The following is a 20278-nucleotide window of genomic DNA, read 5'->3' as shown; positions in this document are numbered from 1 at the left end:
GGAGACAACCATGATAGTTATGGTGGAAATGGGGTGGTGGTCATAGTATGATAGGTTTGAGATATTTTAGGACATCTAGATTAAATTTTTAAGATATTTGACAAGATCTCTACAATGATGGAAAACAACATACAATGATGATTTTGAACCATCTTTGAAGCTAACATCGTTGAAAGTTAACACTTTTGACAACGATTCAACAAACACCATCTTAGAAAAATATTGCTTCCTAAGACAGTCGTTAGTTAAGAACCGTCTTAGAAAGGTACCTTTTTAAGACAGTGTTTAACTAACGACCATCTTAGAAAGGTACCTTTTTAAGACGGTGGTTACCTAAGTACCATCTTATAAAGGTACCTTTCTAAGACGGTGATTACCTAAGCACTGTCTTTGAATGTAATTTATTTTTAGTGGTAACCATTAACTAATCATTCCTCAGCTAGAAAATTTCACTAGTAAGGCAACAGTATCACCTTCTGTCTAATGTAATTTATTTTTAGTAGAAGCGGTAATATAATTTATTTTTAGTAGAAGTGGTAATAATCATGATGCAGTAAAATCATGAGGGCATAACTTGAAAATTTCACTAGTAAGGCAACAATATCAGTATGACCATTAAGTCCTAAGCTCTTCCTACTTAAGAAACAAGGAGGTTTTATTTCTTTTTAATATCCAACTTGTGAATTTAAATTTTTACAAGATAATTTTTTTACAGAAACACCATGATTATTACCTAACGTGAGTAATGCTCAACATTTCAATTCTCATCGTTTTCATTTTAGCCTGAAACAGTGAAATCAAACATATCAATAATGGGATATGCAACTTGACCTACAAGCCACGAGGTGATTATATCAAATAAACTTCACAAGAAAAAAATGAAAAAATCAATCTTGCCTCCAATAAACTTGTAGAAGATGTGAAATATAAGGAAACCTAATAAAGTTGCAAATCAATCAACTCTCTTATCAATAATTTGAGTCTATATTAGAATTACTTGATTTGCCTCTTCTGGTACCTTTTTTTGTTCCCGGTGCATAGGGGCTTCCATATCTTGTAGTTCTAGATTTAAACATGTGCATTGAACCCGATAGCATATGTTAGCAATAAATATTTAGTGGATCTTTCTTTCAGAATAGTAATCACTAATCAGCCTTCACATTCAAAATGGAATAAGTTAACTGTTATCCATGTACCTTGAGAATTGCCACCTTCTACTCAAGTTCTGTGGCTTTTGCTGTCCTCTCGTCCGCTACTCTCTGAAAAAAGGAGCAAATAACAAATCAATCTATATATTTAACCTAATGTCAATAACAATTTAGCAAGAAAAATTGATGCAATCCTCCCTAGGAAGAGACCAGTCATTAGAGCCATGAGCAAGAAGCTCCAAGAGGATTGGGCTAGAGCTGCTGAAGAAGGCCCTAGGGTTCTCATGAACCTTAGGGTAGATTTCTAAGCCCATGGGCCAAGGTTGGATCCAATTATCTTTGTACATATTAGACTAGGATGTCATTATATTTGGTCCTTGTATTTAGGGCTCCATAATGTAGGTAGGGTACCCTAGAAATATAGGAATTTTCAGCCCTTGTATTTTAGGACACCTAGACTAGTTTTTGTATTAGGGGTAGTTTTGTAATTTCACATGCACTAAGTGAATATTTGATGTTTGTGTTGGGAAATAAATTTAATTGAATTGGTAGAAGCCCAATCCAATTAAATTTTAGAGGGGGAGGTGAGCATTTGCTTACTACACCCCATTGCCACATCATATAGTCACACTTTGTGCATGTCCTTCATGCTTTACATGCCTCATGACACCTAAGCACACTTAGTGGAGAATCTTGGAATTGATCTTGGATTAGTGGGCTGAACCATAAATAAAATTCACTAATCATAATTACTGAAATTTTGGCTCCATAGTTTGGCTCCACAAATTCAATTTCAAATTCAAGTGAAATTTGAATTGAAATTCAAATTCCCCTCCAATTTTGTGTGACACTTAGGCTATAAATAGAGGTCATGTGTGTGCATTTTTTCAACTTTGATGATTTGAAAATTAAACTTCAGATTTCAGATCTCTCTTAGAGCACAAAATTTCGTGCTCTTCTCTCCCTCTCCCTTCATTCATCTCCTTCTTCCTTCAAGCTCTTATCCATGGCCTCCTATGGTTGTGAACTTCTTCTAGACTCATCTTCTCCTTGAAGTGGCGTCTCCTCTCTCTCTTCCTTCTCCATTCCGCTGCCATTCATCTTCCAAGAAGCAAAGGAATCCATTGATGAAGAAGATCCTAGGCCTACAAGCTCCAATGGAGCTTACATAAAAAATAGCTGGACAAAGTGGACCGAAACAGGCTTATTGTGTACTTGTTAAAATTGTTTATTTTTGTGATTGGTAAAGTAAATCTCTATTAAAAATTTAAATAGCAAGATCAAAACACATCATTCATGACAATATGATACCAAAATTTACCAAAATCTTAAGGGAATGTAGTCAGACTTGCGTAGCAACATTGAACAAGTTGGGATGACCCTGCTTCAAATTTAAATGTCACCAAAATCTTTCAACATTTCTGCTGATGAAAATTATTTTACAATCATCACAAGATTGACTATACAAAACTCTTTCATATATTCCTAGACACCTCCAGTAATTGAAGATTCACACATACTTTTATGAATACCAAGACAATTATTAGGATATAGAATTATATATATGAACTTTGTGTCGTTCTTCTAATAGCTGTGTTAATGTAGTAAACTTTTCAGACTTAAATGGAGGTTGGGCAACTTTGCTGCATTGTTTTATTTTCTAGTACTTCCTTTTTTTGCTAATTAAAGAGGATGCCTTCAACTTCTTTATTTTATACTTCCCTTCTTCCTTCTAAAAATATTTCTCTGTCCCTACAAGGATGCGAAAAGCAATATGACCGGCCCATAGTAGCCCAAAAATGCTCCAGCCAACTTGATCTCTAAGTAAATATGGCAAAATTGCAATCCCAAAAGTAAAAGTAACTGACAGCGATTGCTTGCTGAAAATATCGCAAGGCTTGGATACTAGTATTCTAAATACATGTGTTATTTTAAAAAAATATTCTCCACAATAAATTTCCACTTGTGCTTAGAATCCGATTACATGTTTTCTGTACAAGCTGTTGATTACAAAGTTCATATCCATAATTTTTAGCCACATAGACAACTTGACAAGCAGGTAGTGTGTTTACAATTATGTTGTCAATTCAATCATGATATAAACTTAATGACATATGGAAAACAACCAAATGAAAAAACAGTGCTTTAATATGTTTTACACTCCATTTAAAAGTTAAACCACACTAAGTGCTTACATTAGTTGTATCCTTGCAAGCGCAGTGGATGACTCAACTGCTCTATGCTCCAATTCCACTTCTCTTTCCATAGAATCCTATTCTACCGATCACAAAATCACTAAAATAGTGGAGAACACAAAAACTTGAGAAATAAATAATTCAAGTTAGACACCATTTTGGTTGCATTATGTGCAACACGCTCTTCTTCTGCTCTTCGCTCAACAAATGCTACCTCCTCTCTTAGAGCCTGCAAGAACAACAATTTTAATATGCAAACAACTTCATCATTGTATAATTATAGTAATCTTACATGTCACTACAGAATCTACTTACCTGCATCATCGTTGTTTTGCTTAGTTCTCAATTTCTCATCATTAATTCCATGCTTGCCTGGTAAGATATGAATAGTGTTACCCAAGCCATAATTATAAATAAAACTCATCCATTAGAATATAGTTAAAGTAAAAAATATAGTTAAACAATTAATCCAACACTAATGAAAGAAATTAATGAAGGAAACTGAAGTAGGTAGATCACTATGTTGCCTAGTCCAACAAGTCTACTGATGTAGCTCCATGTGGAGCTTGTAGGCCTTGAATCTTTTTCATCAATAGAGTCCTTTGCTTCTTCAAGTTCAATGGCAGCAGAATGGAGAAGAAAGAAAGATGATTGGAGACGCCACTTCAACGAGAAGATAAGTCAAGAAGAAGCTAACCACCATAGAAAGCCATGGATGAGAGCTTGAAGGAAGGAAAAGATGAGTGGAGGGAGAGGGAGAGAAGGAGCACAAAATTTTGTGCCTCAAATAAGGTCTAAACTTTAAAGTGTAATTCTCAAATGATCAAAGTTGAAAAAAATGCATACACATGGCCTCTATTTATAACCTAAGTGTAACACAAAATTGGAGGGAAATTTGAATTTCTATTCAAATTTCACTTGAATTTGAAATTGAATTTGTGGAGCCAAATTTTAGAGCCAAAATTTCACTAATTATGATTAGTGAATTTTAGCTATGGTTTAGCCCGCTAATCCAAGATCAAGTCCAAGATTCTCCACTAAGTGTGCTTAGGTGTCATAAGGCATGTAAAGCATAAAAGACATACACAAAGTGTGACTATATGATGTGACAATGGGGTGTAGCAAGCAAATGCTCACGTCCCCCTTAGGATGATCCAAAATTTAATTGGATTGGGATTCTCCCAATTCAATTAAACTTATTTCCCAACACACACACATCAAATAATGCACTTAATTCATGCGAAATTACAAAACTACCCCTAATACAAATACTAGTCTAGGTGCCCTAAAATACAAGGGCTGAAAAATCCTACATTACTAGGGTACCCTCCCTACACTATGAAACTCTAAATACAAGGCCCAAAAATAATAAAACGCTAATCTAATATGTACAATGATAAGTGAGTTCATACTTAGCCCATGAGCCAAAAATTTATCCTAAGGCTTATGAGAACCCTAGGGTCTTCTTTAGCAGCTCTGGCCCAACCTTGGGGTGTAGGATTGCATCATCTACAATAGCCAAATATTTTACTGATTCATAGAGTAAATAGATTCCCTAATTCTATTAAGCAAGTAAACTTTAACAGATATCACATACAGACTAACACACAAGCCACAAATCAATTACAATCTTATAGTTATAACATGGGAAGCCAGAAAAGCATAGTATGTACTGAAAGAAAGTAGTGGTGTATTTCTTGGTGATAGTGGCAAAAATTGTTGGTAGAAAAATAAAAGTATACTAATTAGATGTTAGGATTCATAGACCAACTTCGAGAAGGGATTATTTAAACTTCAATCAATATGTCACAATTAGCCAAGATTGTGTATAAAAATGTATGATGCCAACACTGAAGAAAATCCAACAAGTTCATTATTCATTAAACAAAAAGCTTCCACAAAATCAATATGGAATGTTTCTATCTTTGAAATAATTGACACGGTTTTCTATAGTGACTATATGAACAAGTGGACTACTAGTAATTTGGAATTTGTATTTATCCATCTTTTGCTTATAGATATAAGATTAACTTAAGTTTAATAAATGCACTAGTAATATAAATTTAATATAGTGATTCTCAAGATAAATGGGGTGCTGAGAGAATAAAGAATGCCACACATCAAAATAAAAGTTTTGGATGGTGTTGTGCTTCTATGACTAGAAGATCCTTTGGTGATTAGCATGTATGATATTTTGGAAAATAAATCAACCCATAAAAGGTGTCCCCAACACAAGATAGTTAAAGAAGTTGGCTTTCAAGGGATCAGGAGCATTCAAAATGGATCAACTGATAAATTCTTCATGGCAAAGTTGTCTATCAAATTAAGGCTAAGTTCGCAATCCAATTTGATAATCTAGTCTCACTTTGAGTCACATAGATTCAAATCAAGTCTCTATGTAATATAGATACTGTACACATGCTATATTTGCTGCTGTTGTAATCATACAAAACATTTAGAAAAATTGTACCAATACAAAATCAAATCAATTTAAACAGAATATAGTTTAGGTGGAAACAGGAGGTGCACGGGAGGAAATAAAATATTGCAAGACACACATCAATAAATTAACAAAGAGGAACCTATAGGGAAGCTAGATTTCCTTCTAACATTGCAGCTTGGCTCTTAACAGCATCCATAGAACTTACAAGTGCCTTAATTTCATCATTTTTGGCAACCAAAGCCTCAACCATATTTGATTCAACTCTGGTCACTTCTCTTTTACTCTCATACAAATCCTTCTGTAGTTGTTTTATGCTAGCTTTATATGATTTACTCAGCTCTCTCTGTAGATTTAGAATTAATTTAAGTGATACGATAATCAATATATTATGAAGAAGTTTTTTATATTCTAGCGTAAAAGGTTTGTGTTTTAGTTTTTTTAATGAAGAAGCAATGTTCAGCGTCATATAACATTGGTGGTTATTTATTATGTTAGTGGGAAGAAGAAACTGAGGAGAGGGAGTAGTGGGGGATAGAGAAGAGAGATATGATGGTGTTTTGGTCTTTTGATGTATTGAACTGGGAACAAAAGGTTGTCCTGTAGATAATTGAGTAACAAGAAAAGAAGTTTTTTTCATGTCCCTCAACCTCTTTTATGTTTTGTCCCATGTTCATTTTTAAAATAATAAAATCAAACATTGAACAAATGTGTTTGTCCTGTTTTGTCCCTTACTTTTTAGCAAATCAAACAAACAAAACCTAACATAAATATTTATTGTTAGTGGAACAAGTCTTGGTTCTTGGTTTTCAGTAGAAAAGATAAAATAAATGAATACAAAAGAGGAGGGGAGGCACATGGACTGATTTGACTCAAGCAGACTTAGTCTACGTAATTTCACCAGTTCCAAATTCCAAGTAATCCCAGTTAAGTCCTGACAAAATTTGACCATCTTATAAAAGTAGGCCTAAGTTATGCAGTTTCTAGAAAATGTTTCAAGCCGCCAAGATAAGGGAATTAAAAACATGCAAGAAGAGAGGAATTGACAATAAATACAAAATGCATGCTTCATGAAGAAGAAGAAGAAAGGCACAAATTGATGAATAAATAATAGCAAACAGAGCAATATTGCCAGCACTACTCTTAGCAGTTAGCACAGGTAAAGAAAAAGAACAACTTAGGAGAAATGCACCAAGAATGCCAAAAGAAAAACTACAAGAGACACTCGTGTTCACTTATAAATCTGATCTTCTAGGAGCTGAAGCCCCATTTGAAATTTTTGCAGATTGCCTTGAAACTGGCAAGAGCAATACTTGAGGCCTAGAAGCACAAGAGTGAAAAAAGTGCCACTAGTCGCAGGATTGTGTGAAAAATTCCAAGGAAGCTTTGTTGTCCCCTACAACATCATACAAAGAAGTAGGAGTTGCTAAGCACTTTGGTGTCGAATTGCCTACAATAGACATGATAATAATGATTCAGGGAATTAATTCAAATAATTGCAATATTTCAAGTTGAAACTAGATTCAGTATTTAATACAATAAAGGAAGTAAGGGGTAAGGCAATGCGCCAATGCCTTCATGCAATTTGATCTTACTCCAATAGGTCAATCACAATGTTTATCAACATATTCAATGTTAAGAAAAATCCATTAGCAATTAGTCAATCAGCATGTGACTATTAGAATATGTACCTGTTCTTCATAATCATTTCGTTCACGTATGCTTGTAGCTAATCCCATTATGTATGTGTCAACAAGGGCTCGCTCTTTATTCTAGTATATTTGTATTTTTAAAGATGGGATGACAATCCAGCACAGACCTAAGCATCATTAGGAAATAATAATCAGGCATCTATAATAAGAAATTAGGAACATTTTATTGGTTTAAGAAACACCCTTACCCGAGCTAACCTTGACTACTCTTTACACTTACCAGTAGATTTTGTTGTTTTAAGTTATCCTTTAGCCTATGTACCAACTAAAAAAATTAGTCAGAAGATTTTTTTAATAAAGATGTGTACATGAAATCATCTTGTACATGAACTTATGTAGTTCTAGTTGATGGACAAAAGTACATTTTTTTTTCTGGCTCATAAACTTACACATTAGAAAAATAAAAAAACTCACTAGTGAATCAGCATCCCATGTTGAAGCAGACTCCCCCAAGCAGAAAACCCCTCTATAACCCTTAATCATCCTTTGATATCAGAAACAAAAACGATGCTTAGATCTAAACATTTCAGCTAAAACAAAACCACATGATAGTGAAGCAGGCATCATTAATTGGTACTGAAACATAAACAAATTTTGTATTTTAATCACCAGTCTACCAATTTTGTTGCTTTACCAGTTGACTCCCCAGTGCGATTACTTTTTGTGCATTTATGTCTCGAAAAAATATTCAATGGGGAGTTTTCTCAGCGGAAAGCGCACCGGGTTGTGAAGTATTTAAAATTAAAACAGATGAATTCGAGTATCGAACACAGGGAACTAATGTTAGCATGAATTAAGTTCAGATTCAAAGCATTGTTGAGAGAACATGTATAAGTGATAAATTCAAACAGAATTTAAACTAAACTTGTATGCTAAAAACAATAAAATGCAAGGTAAATAAAATGACAACAATAGGTAGATATGTTGGGTCTTTCTAACAAACTAGCTGATGCGTAGAAATATATTTCTCTAATCAATCGTGCTCTTGTGTTCTATGCTGTAGCCTAAATTACTAAACCCTCGATCCCTTATCAGGCTAAATATCCAGGCTTCGTCCGCAGATCCCTCATTTAAGACTACACTCGATTTAGACATCCCTCTTAGGTTTAGACTAACTTAAACTGAGTTTCGTCCGCAGATCCCTCATGTAAGACTAGACTCAGCTCAAATAGCTTACTGAAGTTTAGCCTAATTTAGCCTAAGCTTCGTTTGCAGATCCCTCATGTAAGACTAGGCATAAACTAAACAACATTACTGTAACAACATAATTAAAACCAAAACTTAACCCGCAGATCCCTCATGTAAGGCTAAGTTTCAATCCTGCTTCAATCAAGTTGTAAGGCAACAGTACATTTCCCAATGCTAAAGTCACCTAACTGTGCACACAAATGGGTGATCAGACCAAAAGCATACAAACATTAAGCGTTGAAGGAAGCATTGAACAAAGAAAACATAATCAATTAGATATTAGGTATTTACATCAGCTATTCATTAGAAATCCCCAACTAGGGTGTTTAGCCAGCCATTACAAAGAAACCCTAACAATAAATAAGATTAAAAGCAGAGAATGATAGTTCCTTACACAAGAAGGGGGATTCCCCTTCCCCTTCTCAACATCTCACACTCACTCTCTACTCAATAATCTCTCTCTAATGACAAAACCTAGGCTTCAATGCACAAGTTGCTCATCTTTGCTGCTTCCAAGGCTCTTTTCCCAAAATAGGTACTGTGGATATTGTAGAATTTTGTGCCCTAGGAATTCTCTACCCTAATTCTGCACAAAACAGGCTTTAAATAGGCTCTAAAATCGTGACGTTGCGCTTAGCGCCACCCTCATGCTTAGCGTGAGTAAGTGAAATTGGGCTTAGCGCCAGTCTCAAGCTTAGCCTGGCTGAAGGCACCTGCTGCGCTTAGCGCACTGATCTCGCACTTAGTGCGCGGCTTTGATGTTGATGCTCTGCTAGATTCTCCTTTGCGCTAAGCGCTCTGAAGCTGCGCTTAACGGTGGATATGCGCTTAGCCCAACTGCCGAGCTTAGCCCAACTGTTACATTTTGCAATTCAAAACTTAGCCTCTTTTTTACCTGAAAATGCACAGATTTCATCATTAAATCCAATGGAAATGTTCTAGAGACAACATTAACCATAAAACAAGATTTATTTACCAAATTTACTTCAAAATGACCATAAATTGGGGAACTATACAAGCTTTGGAAAAGGATTTCTATACAAAAGTTAGTCGTATACCAAGAGAAAACAACACTGGAGACTCAGCCTTCCATTAATCAGCAGAAAAGAAAACGAATTCAAGGGCAGAAGTAGAAAATGAAATTGCAATTTGAAGCAGAAAACAAATTTTTATTGCTACGTGAACAGTGCACGTGAATAGTAACACCAAACTGAAAAATGCAAAACCCTAAAATTTTCTCTCTTCCCTTAACAGACTCCATCTACTAAAACCCCGGTGCTGTTATATAGGTCCTCAGCCCCAAAGCTTATAAATCTGTTTTAAGTCCAAGCCAAAAAACGAAATAAAATAAAACTGGACGAAATAAAATAAAATTGTCTGCTCTCTTCAAGTCCAAGCCGGTTCAGCCCAATTCTGGATCCAAGCCCAATTGGTTATAATTCTCCTGAAATTAAATCAAAAAAACAAATTTAGTCAAGTAGGCCCAAATGATAAAACTGCATAATTAATTTGACAATTAAGGCTAATCAGTAATTAAAATGGTAACAAAAAGGGTTAAGAAATAGGAGAAAATAATGACACATCAGAGAGAATGCAGAGAAGGGGTAGGCAAAATCTGGCAATTGTGAGTGTAACTACCGTTACACTCACTTAAGCATGTTTCGACACTTTCGCTTAGCGGAAAGCTGCACTAAGTGAGCCAGAGAGATGTTTGGTTTCTCAACAAGGCTCGCTTAGCGGATATGCGCGCTTAGCCGACATTTCAAATTCAAAATCAGTTTTTTTTAACACAGGCTTGGCTTAGCGCGTGGATCAGACCGCTTAGCGAGGTTTGCAGATCTGAAAAGCTGGAACTCTCGCTAAGCCAAACTCTGGCTGGCTTAGCTAAAATGATGCATCTTAAGTACAGAGGAGCATGCGCTTAGCTGATAAGTACTCGCTTAATGCTCACACTGTCGCAATGAATCTCGCTTAGCTGCCATGACTGGCGCTTAGCTTCATGGACCTCAGTTATGGCTATAAGGAATTGCGCTTGGCGACAATAGGTCACGTTTAGCCAAGGATAAGATGTCGTTTAGCGATCAGGCTGAAGCTTAGTCGAATTCAAATCGAATTGAAGTTAGCTTAGCGCATGAACAGAGATGCGCTTGGCGCGAGGCTTGCGCTTAGCGAAAGGACTATTTTTCATAAAAAAGTTTTCTAAGTTATATTTCAGTCCTCTTTCCAAAAAATTGAAACCCTTATGTTAAACATTCAAAGATAGGCTGATATACTCCTATGTACGGATTATATAGCAAGTTCCAAATGATTAAATGCATGAAAAACAAAGATAACGGAAATTAAAACTGGGTTGCCTCCCAGGAAGCGCTTCTTTAACGTCATTAGCTTGACGCATAGCTTAATACCTTTAAGGTGGCGTGAAAGTCACAAAGAACACATCTTCCTTGAAGTTTCGCCTTTTAGCGAGAAATTCCATGAACTTCATATAGTCTGGAAGGACATTCCACATCATTTCAAGAAAAGGTGTTAGTGATTAAAGAAAGAATGGCACTTACAATTTCCTCATGCTCTCCTTGCCTTCCTTTCTTGACAATCATTTGATGAGGAAGGTCATTGATTTGGAGAATATTTTCTTGTTGGTTTTCTACTGTTGAGTACTTCTCCCATTGTTGTTGTGCTTGTTCCTCATTTTTCTCCTTATCTTTTTCTCTTGACTCATGCTCTTTTACAGGGCTTTTCTCTTGAGCTTCAGCCTCTACAAAGGATTTTTCTCGTCTGGACATAAATTGAGTTACTGCTTCTGCCAGCTCACCAACCTGGATTTCTACACTTTGGAGTGCTTGTTGAGTTGATTTAGTTGTTTCCATGAATTGCATCAATAATTTATCCAGATTGGAACTTGTTTCTGCTTCATTTTGATAGTAAGGTTGTAACTATGGTCTCTCTTGAAAGTTTTCTATTGAGTAGCTCTTACCAAAATGAATTTCATGATTTTTCATTGAATTTTGATTAGTTTTTGAGCTAGCATGGTATGCCCTGAATTCTTCAAACACACTTTCAAGATTAGGAGTTTTTTCTTCTTCATATTAATTGTAAGGACTTAACTCATGTTCCCACCCTTGATCGTGTGTTGTCAAGATATTCATTTCACCCCTTAAAAATCTCCAAATCTCACAAAACTAAATCATCTGCAGAAAATTTACTATGCATACAAAGCACTAACAAGAGCAGCAGTCACCAAGTCAAGAGAAAAACAAGCATAAACAAAAAGTATTTTCAAGTAATAAAAGAATAAAGAATAGACACCTAAAAATGAACTAACTTCCCAAATAAAAAGAAGTTCCCCAGCAACGGCGCCAAAAACTTGTTCGGCTTCCGGCAAGTGTACTAGATTGCACAAGTAGTATAAAACGTAAGAACCGAGTATCGAACACTCGGGGAACTTTTGTTATTTGGTAAGCTATTTCAACAAATAGGTATCTGGTGTGTAAAGGTAAGTTTGAATATGAACAGGTGTATAAACTATCTGTGCAAAAATAATGAAAATCACGCGAGAGAAATGATGTGTAAAAACAAGTTGAAAACACGTTGTCCTTCCTAATAAGTGCCTGATGCTAAAAAGATATTCTCTATCTAACAATGCTCGTGTGTTCTTATGGTGTCCCCTGAGATACTAAACCCCGATTCCTCATGATAGTTTAGCCAAATCCTGACCAAGCATCGTCCACAGATTCCTCTTGTAAGACTAAACTCAACCAGGACCACATTAAGACACACATACCTAACTAAGTTATCGCACCCTGATTCCTCGTGATAGTATGACAACTTAGCCCTGTACTATCAAGGACTTTAGAGTCAGACCAGTTTCCACTGTTAAATGACCCTAACAAAGCATGCATATATGTGATCAAGGTAAAGACATACTGGAATGAAAAGCAGATAGCACAGAGAACACACAAAACATCATTAAATATATAGAAATATATTTACATCACGTACCTACAGGGAAGATCCAACAGAGGATTTAGCTTTCCATACTAGGAAGCCTTCTTAACAACAAAGAGAAGAACAAGATGAAAGATTGCAAAAATACAAGTGGTAAGGATGTCTCCTTCACCTCTAGGATCTCACAATCACTCATACTCATCTCAAGCTTTCAAACTAGCTCCTGCTTCAAGCTCTGGTCTCTGCAGATCTTCACACAGCAAAATCTCTCAAAGCTCTATGGAACTTAGACCTTTCTCTCTCTAGAAACCCTAGACACGCAAAGCTCTGAATCCCAGTCCAAACTCCCTTCACAAAATCTGATTTTAGGCTTAAATAGGTGGCCTTGTCCGTGCTCGTGCGCTTAGCGCACGTATGGACCACTGATGTGTCATCATTTTCTCATATTTCTTAACCCATTTTGTCACCATTTTAATTACTGATTAGCCTTAATTGTCAAATTAATTATGCAGTTTTATCATTTGGGCCTACTGGATTAATTTTGTGTTTTTAATTTAATTTTAGGAGAATTATAAATAATTGGGCTTGAATCCGGAATTAGGCTTGGACTTGAAGAGAGCAGACAATTTTATTCTACCAAATCTTATCTTATCTAGATTTTATCTCATCTAGATATTATTTCATCTAGATTTTATCTCATCTAGCTATTATTTTATCTAGATCTTATCTTATCTTATCTAGATTTTATTTCATCTATATATTATTTCATCTAGATTATATCTTATCTTATCTAGATTTTATTTTATTTATGGGCTTGGACTTAAAAAACAGATTTGTAAGCTTTGGGGGCTGAGAACTATATAACAGCACCAAGGTTCTAGTTTTAGGCTCTCTCTCTCTCTCTTTCGGTTTTAGCTTTTTTATTTCGTTTTGAAGAATAATTCTAGTTTTCTTCATTTTCTACTACAATTTCGTTTGCTATTAATTAATGGAAGGCTAAGTCTCCAGCGTTGTTTTCTCTTGAGGATCAAGCACAACTCTCTTTGAGGTTTTATTATTACTATTGCATTCTGCTCAGTTTTTCCTCTTCACCAATTACTTTGTATTTGTTGCTATTAATCCATGCATGCTTAGTGCTTGATTAATTTTCTCTGCGCTTAATTTACGTTCATGCTTAATGATCAGTTTCGTTCATGATTAATTGGTGTATGTGTTGCTAAATCACATAATGAATGCCTTATGTTAAATTTCGCTTAGTAATTTAATTTAGGGTTCGATTAAGTGGTTGAACTGATAAAGGATAAATCCTCGTAATCTAGGATAAGACACTTGCTTGTGAATCATGGGGAAACATGTTTTAATTCTGATATTTTCTAATTCAAATTTACTTGCTGTTTAATTTACAAAAACAAACAACCCCCTCCCCAATTCGTTACTGTTTTATTACTATCTGTTATGAACGTTTGATTGACCATTGCTCGTTGGGAGACGACCTAGGATCACTTCCTAGATACTGCATTTTTAATGTTTATTTGATTCGGGTACGACCTCGATCAAATTTGGCGTCGTTGCCAGGGAGCAGTGGGCCAAAGATTCATAATAGTGTTTAGTTATCTTATTTTGTGTAGCATTCTATTTTGCGTTTCAGTTGCATTCCCTGTTTAGCGACTGTTTTAGCGAATGATTTAGCGACTGATTCAGCCTTTTGTTTTGCTGTGAACAGTGCTGAACAGTGATTAGCGACAGGAAATTAGTGACGGATTTTGCAATTTAATTAAAGAAATTTGTTTTGATAGTTAGAGTTGTTATTTTTGGCTGAATTTTTGTGTGGTAGCTTCTTTTGATTTGTGCGAAAAATACCAGGAGCACTTGGTGTGGCATTATTTGAGAGATAAAAATTTTTGGAACTTGTTTTTAGCAAAACTTAAAACGGTCATAACTTTTGCTCCGGTATCAGAATAACTATTATTATATATGCATTTGGGGTAGAAAAAAATTTCCCATACTATAGCAACCGGCTAAAGCCGGTCGGGGTTTCCCAAACTCCAAAAATCAGTCGTTTACTAAGTTTGTTTTATTTTTCAAGTATTATTGTCTTATTTTTCTAAACTTTGCTTAGGTAGTTTTCATAGTTAGACTTTGAATTTTTGTTTAAAATTTTTTGTGCTATCTTTTCATGATTTTAGGGTGTTCCTCACAAAATTTCAGCTTATTTTGATATCGTTTGAGTATAGCTGTACTTTTACCCCCTTGTTAGGTGTTGTTGCGAAACACATTATTTGCTGCATATAGTGCATGAATAGGGGCAATCTAGGTGATTTACAACCCTTTGATCCTGAAATAGATAGAACCTTTCATAGATTAGTTAGGCATAGTGCGCATCCTGGTCATTATGTGCATTTTGAGCATTCTGTTGAGGGTGATTCTGAATATTATGATTTTGAGCATTCCACTACTAATTTTTATACTGAGAACATGGCTCAGCCTCCACCTCGTGAGAGGACTCTTAGAGAGATGGCTGCACCTGATTTCACTTATGAAAGCTTGTGTAATCAATATCCTGATGAGGGTGTTCCATATGTTCTCAACATTGGACTAATACATTTGATGCCCAAGTTTCATGGTCTTGCAGGTGAAGATCCTCATAAGCATCTTAAGGAGTTCCATATTGTTTGTTCCACCATGAAGCCCCCTGATGTCCAAGAAGATCATATTTTTCTAAAGGTTTTTCCTCATTCTCTAGAGGGAGTGGCAAAAGATTGGCTATACTACCTTGCTCACAGGTCTATTTTCAATTGGGATGACCTTAAGAGGGTGTTCTTGGAGAAATTCTTCCCTGCATCTAGGACCATTGCCATCAGAAAAGACATTTCAGGAATCAGGCAACTTAGTGGAGAAAGCTTGTATGAGTACTGGGAAAGATTCAAGAAATTGTGTGCAAGCTGCCTTCACCACCAGATTTCCGAGCAACTCCTTCTTCAATATTTCTATGAGGGACTTAGCAACATGGAGAGGAGTATGATTGATGCTGCCAGTGGTGGAGCTCTTGGTGATATGGCCCCTGCTGAAGCTAGGAATTTGATTGAGAAGATGGCTTCCAACTCCCAACAATTCAGTGCAAGAAATGATGTTATTGTTCTTAGAGGAGTCCCTGAGGTGGCCACGAATTCATCTTCATCTACTGAAAATAAAAAGCTTGAAGGAAAACTTGATGCCTTGGTCAACCTAGTAACTCAGCTTGCCATGAATCAGAAATCTGCACCTGTTGCAAGAGTCTGTGGTCTATGTTCTTCTGCAGATCACCATACAGACCTCTGTCCTTCTTTGCAGCAATCTAGAGTCAATGAGCAACCTGAAGCTTATGCTACAAACATTTATAATAGACCTCTTCAACAACAAAACCAACAAGAGCAGAATAATTATGACCTTTCAAGCAATAGATACAATCCAGGTTGGAGGAATCATCCAAATCTGAGATGGACAAGTCCTCCACAACAAAAGCAGCCTGTCCCTCCTTTCCAAAATGTTGTTGGTCCAAGCAAGCCATATGTTCCTCCTCCAATGCAGCAACAGCAGCAACAGTCACAACAAAGACAACCAGCAACTGAGGCTCCTCCTCAACCTTCCTTAGAAGAGTTAGTGAGGCAAATGACCATCTAGAATATGCAATTTCAGCAAGAGACAAGAGCTTCTATTCAGAGTTTGACAAATCAGATGGGGCATATGGCTACTCAGATGAATCAAGGTGAGTCCCAAAATTCTGACAAATTGCCTTCACAAACTGTGTAGAATCCAAAAAATGTGAGTGCCATCACCTTGAGGTCTGGCAACCAAATTAAAGTGCCTCCACCAGTAGCAGCACCTGCACCTGAACCTGTCAAGCTTCATTCTACACCTGAAAAAGAGGATGAGATAGTTTCACAAAAGAAAAAGCTTCCTAACAAAAATTTTCATGCAGGTGGACCTTCTTCTAGTAATTCTGACTTATAGCAGCCTCATATCCCTCTTCCATTCCCACCTAGAGCGATTCCAAACCAAAAAATGGAAGAAGTGGAAAAGGAGATCTTGGAGACCTTAAGAAAAGTAGAGGTGAACATACCTCTGCTAGATGCCATCAAGCAGATTCCAAGATATCCCAAGTTTCTAAAGGAGCTGTGCACCCACAAAAGGAAGCTCAAAGGCAATGAAAGGATTAGCATGGGCAGAAATGTGTCAGCATTGATAGGTAAATCTGTTCCTCACATTCCTGAGAAATGTAAGGACCCAGGTACTTTCTGTATACCTTGCATTATTGGGAACAGTAAATTTGAGAATGCCATGCTAGATCTAGGAGCATCAGTTAGTGTCATGCCTCTATTCATTTTCAATTCTTTATCTCTTGGACCTTTGCAATCTATAGATGTAGTGATTCATTTGGCAAATAGAAGTGTTGCTTACCCACAGGTTTCATAGAGGATGTACTAGTTCGGGTTGGTGAGCTTATTTTTCCTGTTGATTTTTATGTTCCTAATATGGAAGAGGGATTTTCCCATGGTTCAGTTCCAATTATTTTAGGTAGGCCATTTATGAAAATAGCCTGAACCAAGATAGATGTTTATGCTGGCACATTGTCTATGGAATTTGGTTATATTGTTGTTCATTTTAACATTCTTGATGCCATGAAACATCCATCCGAGGATCATACTATTTTTCGTGCTGAGATAATTGATCAGATTCTTGATGATTATATGTTTGATTCTGTCCTTCATGGTAGGAAACATCCATTTTTATCTGATCTGCATGCTTGTCATTCCTTATGCATTGAATATGAATCTGAGTTTGAATTTGAACCTATATCTGACTTTTATGTTGAGAGTGAATTTAAATTTGAGTTTGGTTCTAATTTTTTGGGTGGTGTACCTCTTGATGCTGATTTTTTAGAGTCAGAATGCACTAACCATGTTGCAGGAAGTACATATACTTCTGACTTGCTTTATGAGGTACAGGCTGAGGAACCTTCTTCTTCTCCTACCATGGTTCCTACCACGGTCCAGCCACCACCCACACCAGAGTGGAAGCCCTTACCAGCAACCCTCAAATATGCTTACTTGGAGGATAAGGAAAAATTTCAAGTGTTCATCTCTGCCTCCCTTGATGCTGAGCAAGGGGAGAAGTTGTTGCTAGTGCTCAAGAAGCACAAGAAGGGAGTTGAAAGGACGTGTTAAGGCGCAATTCGTAAAGTTCCGTAACCTTACGGAAAAAGAATCAGCAAAAAAGGGGACAGGGGGTGTATTTAGTAAACAAGGGGGTACAAATAGCAATCAGGCCCACTTGGGCCTTCCAAGATCTTCCAACAGAAGGCGGTGCCTTCTGGTGGAACCAACCCAGCTCGCCTGGGCGAGCTGGGCAGCAACCACCACCCTCTTTTCCCTATAAATAGGGGGAGGAGGGTAAAACAAAAAGGTTCAACCCTCCTGATATCTAAGAATCACTTAAAATTAGTGAGAAAAATTGTTTCCATGAAGAAAATCCAAGCCAAGGCGCTTCCGTAACGCTTCAGAGACGTTTCCGTGGGCGATTTTGCGAAGGTTTTCCACTGTTCTTCATCGTTCTTCGTCGTTCTTCGGTCTTCAACCAGTAAGTTCCCGAAATCGAACTTTTCAATTCATTGTATGTACCCTTAGAGGTCCCCATTTATTTTGCATGCTTTTATTTTTATTTCATTTACTTTCTGTACCCCCTTTTGACGTGCTTTAGTCATTTATTTAAGTCATTTTCTCGCCTAATCAAAAATAAAATAAATTTCCACTGTTCATTTGAATTGTAACATCTTTTAATTTTTGTTCAAATGAAATCCGACCGTTCTGTCATGCCGTAACCACGTTTAAAACCAAAAAGAGGTAAAATAATAATATAATAATAAAAAAATATCTTTTAATAAAATAATCAAAAAAATCAATCGGACGTTTTTCTTTGTGATTTTTCTTTCTTAATCGAATTCACTAATAACCAAAGTGAAACTAAGGCTAAGATCAATTCATAAATCAAACTTTTGTCATCGCCTAAAAAGTCATTTTTAAGGTCCAACACCTTGAAATGGTCTTTTCCACTTTTATTGGTTAAACGTGGATTTCTAAAGCCTAAAATCAACACGTAGCTTTGTTACCTCTTTCAAAAAAACAAGAGATCATTAATGGTCCAATGCCTTAATGTTTTCTCTCCTTTCAAAAGAATCAAAAGATTGTTTAATGGTCCAACGCCTTAAATGACCTTTCATTTAATCAAAATATATCTTGCAAAAAAGGATAAAAATAATTTAACCAACGTTTAGTTCTCAAAGAACTACGTAGGTCTGATTTCCTTACCACAATTGAGGAATACGTAGGAGCAAGGGAAACACCTTTGTCGACCACAAAAAGATAAAAAAATATAAAAGGCATAAAAAGACATAAAAAACGTAAAAAAGGGAAGATAACACAAAATGCAGTCATATTCACACACTTGATTAAAAGTTGTCGTCCCTTGTGACGGACGCGTGGGGTGCTAATACCTTCCCCGTGCATAAATACAACTCCCGAACCTTTCACTTAAAGTTCGTAGACCACGTCTTTTTCCGGTTTTTCCGACGTTTTCCTCAAATAAACGTTGGTGGCGACTCTGTGCATTTTCCTTTCTTGGAAGACGTATTTGTGAGTCTCGCGTCACCCTCCCGCCGAAGGGTAGGTCGCGACAGTTGGCGACTCCACTGGGGACTATTGTTAGAGAGTTAGGCCAATCAATCAGTGTGCTTTCTTTACTATGACTTCCCTTTTGTTCTTTTTCTTTGTCTTTTTTTCTTATGTTCTTGTGTATATAAACTCTTTTGATGCTTTTAGTGTGTTTTAAAATGTATGCATGAGGTAAATATTTATTCATTTGATGCACACAAACACCAACACTATTTGCACACACGGTGAGTTGAAAAAGGGCCCTATACCCGGGTTCGTGGGAACATAAGGAGTGGAGGTGAATCTGTGATCATGCTAGGTCTCCGACTTGCTTGATTACAGTGAACCCCCATCTAGAGTTTTTCTCTTTGATAACATATTGTTGCTAGTAGTCCCTACTGCTGCAATATGTTCTTCGAAGGGGATGATACCTCTAAAGACTATCAAGAGAGATATGACCACCTTGGGAATTATCACTAAAAGCCCTTTTAGCTCCCTCCCATGTAGGTCCCTAAAATAAGGGCACGAAGCAAACACGTTGTGTGCCATTTTCCACACTGCCATGCATGTAGTCAAATGTTGTGTACCCCTTTGATTATATTTGTTTGTGGATAGTGTCGTACTATGTACATTCCCATGTCGTGCCTTATCATGCACGGGTTTCGTCTTGATCCCCTCTCTTTGGCAAACCAACAGAAGGTCTGTGTCACCTTCTTAAATACATACGTCGGGCACCATGCTACCCCAAGACGTTGTATCTAAGAAGGAGACAATTTCCCGGGCTCCCGTATTCATAAATTGCATCTGTGTCATATGCATTTCTTCATGCATTCATCCATTCCACCCATGATAGATGTCAGAGTTTTGATTCGCACTGGGTTTTTGTTTCACTTTAGTAAAACATGGGAACAAATCAAACTAGAAAAAGGTTTTATCAAGTCAAGATTAAGGGCCTAGATATCAC

The 20278-nt window shown here is 36.6% G+C and overlaps 1 non-coding gene across 1 annotated transcript; it reads right to left on the bottom strand.

Moving 5' to 3' along the window:
* Positions 1-15481: 15481 nt before the first annotated feature.
* On the bottom strand, positions 15482-15588 carry LOC113001538 (small nucleolar RNA R71). The gene has a single exon (XR_003266932.1). It is a non-coding gene; the product is annotated as a small nucleolar RNA R71 (small nucleolar RNA).
* Positions 15589-20278: the final 4690 nt, after the last annotated feature.

The sequence above is a fragment of the Glycine max genome, chromosome 7, assembly GCF_000004515.6.
Source record: "Glycine max cultivar Williams 82 chromosome 7, Glycine_max_v4.0, whole genome shotgun sequence".
Classification (NCBI taxonomy): Eukaryota; Viridiplantae; Streptophyta; class Magnoliopsida; order Fabales; family Fabaceae; genus Glycine; species Glycine max.
The sequence above is the reverse complement of the archived record's forward strand: the minus strand, read 5'-3'. Positions and strand labels throughout refer to the sequence as shown.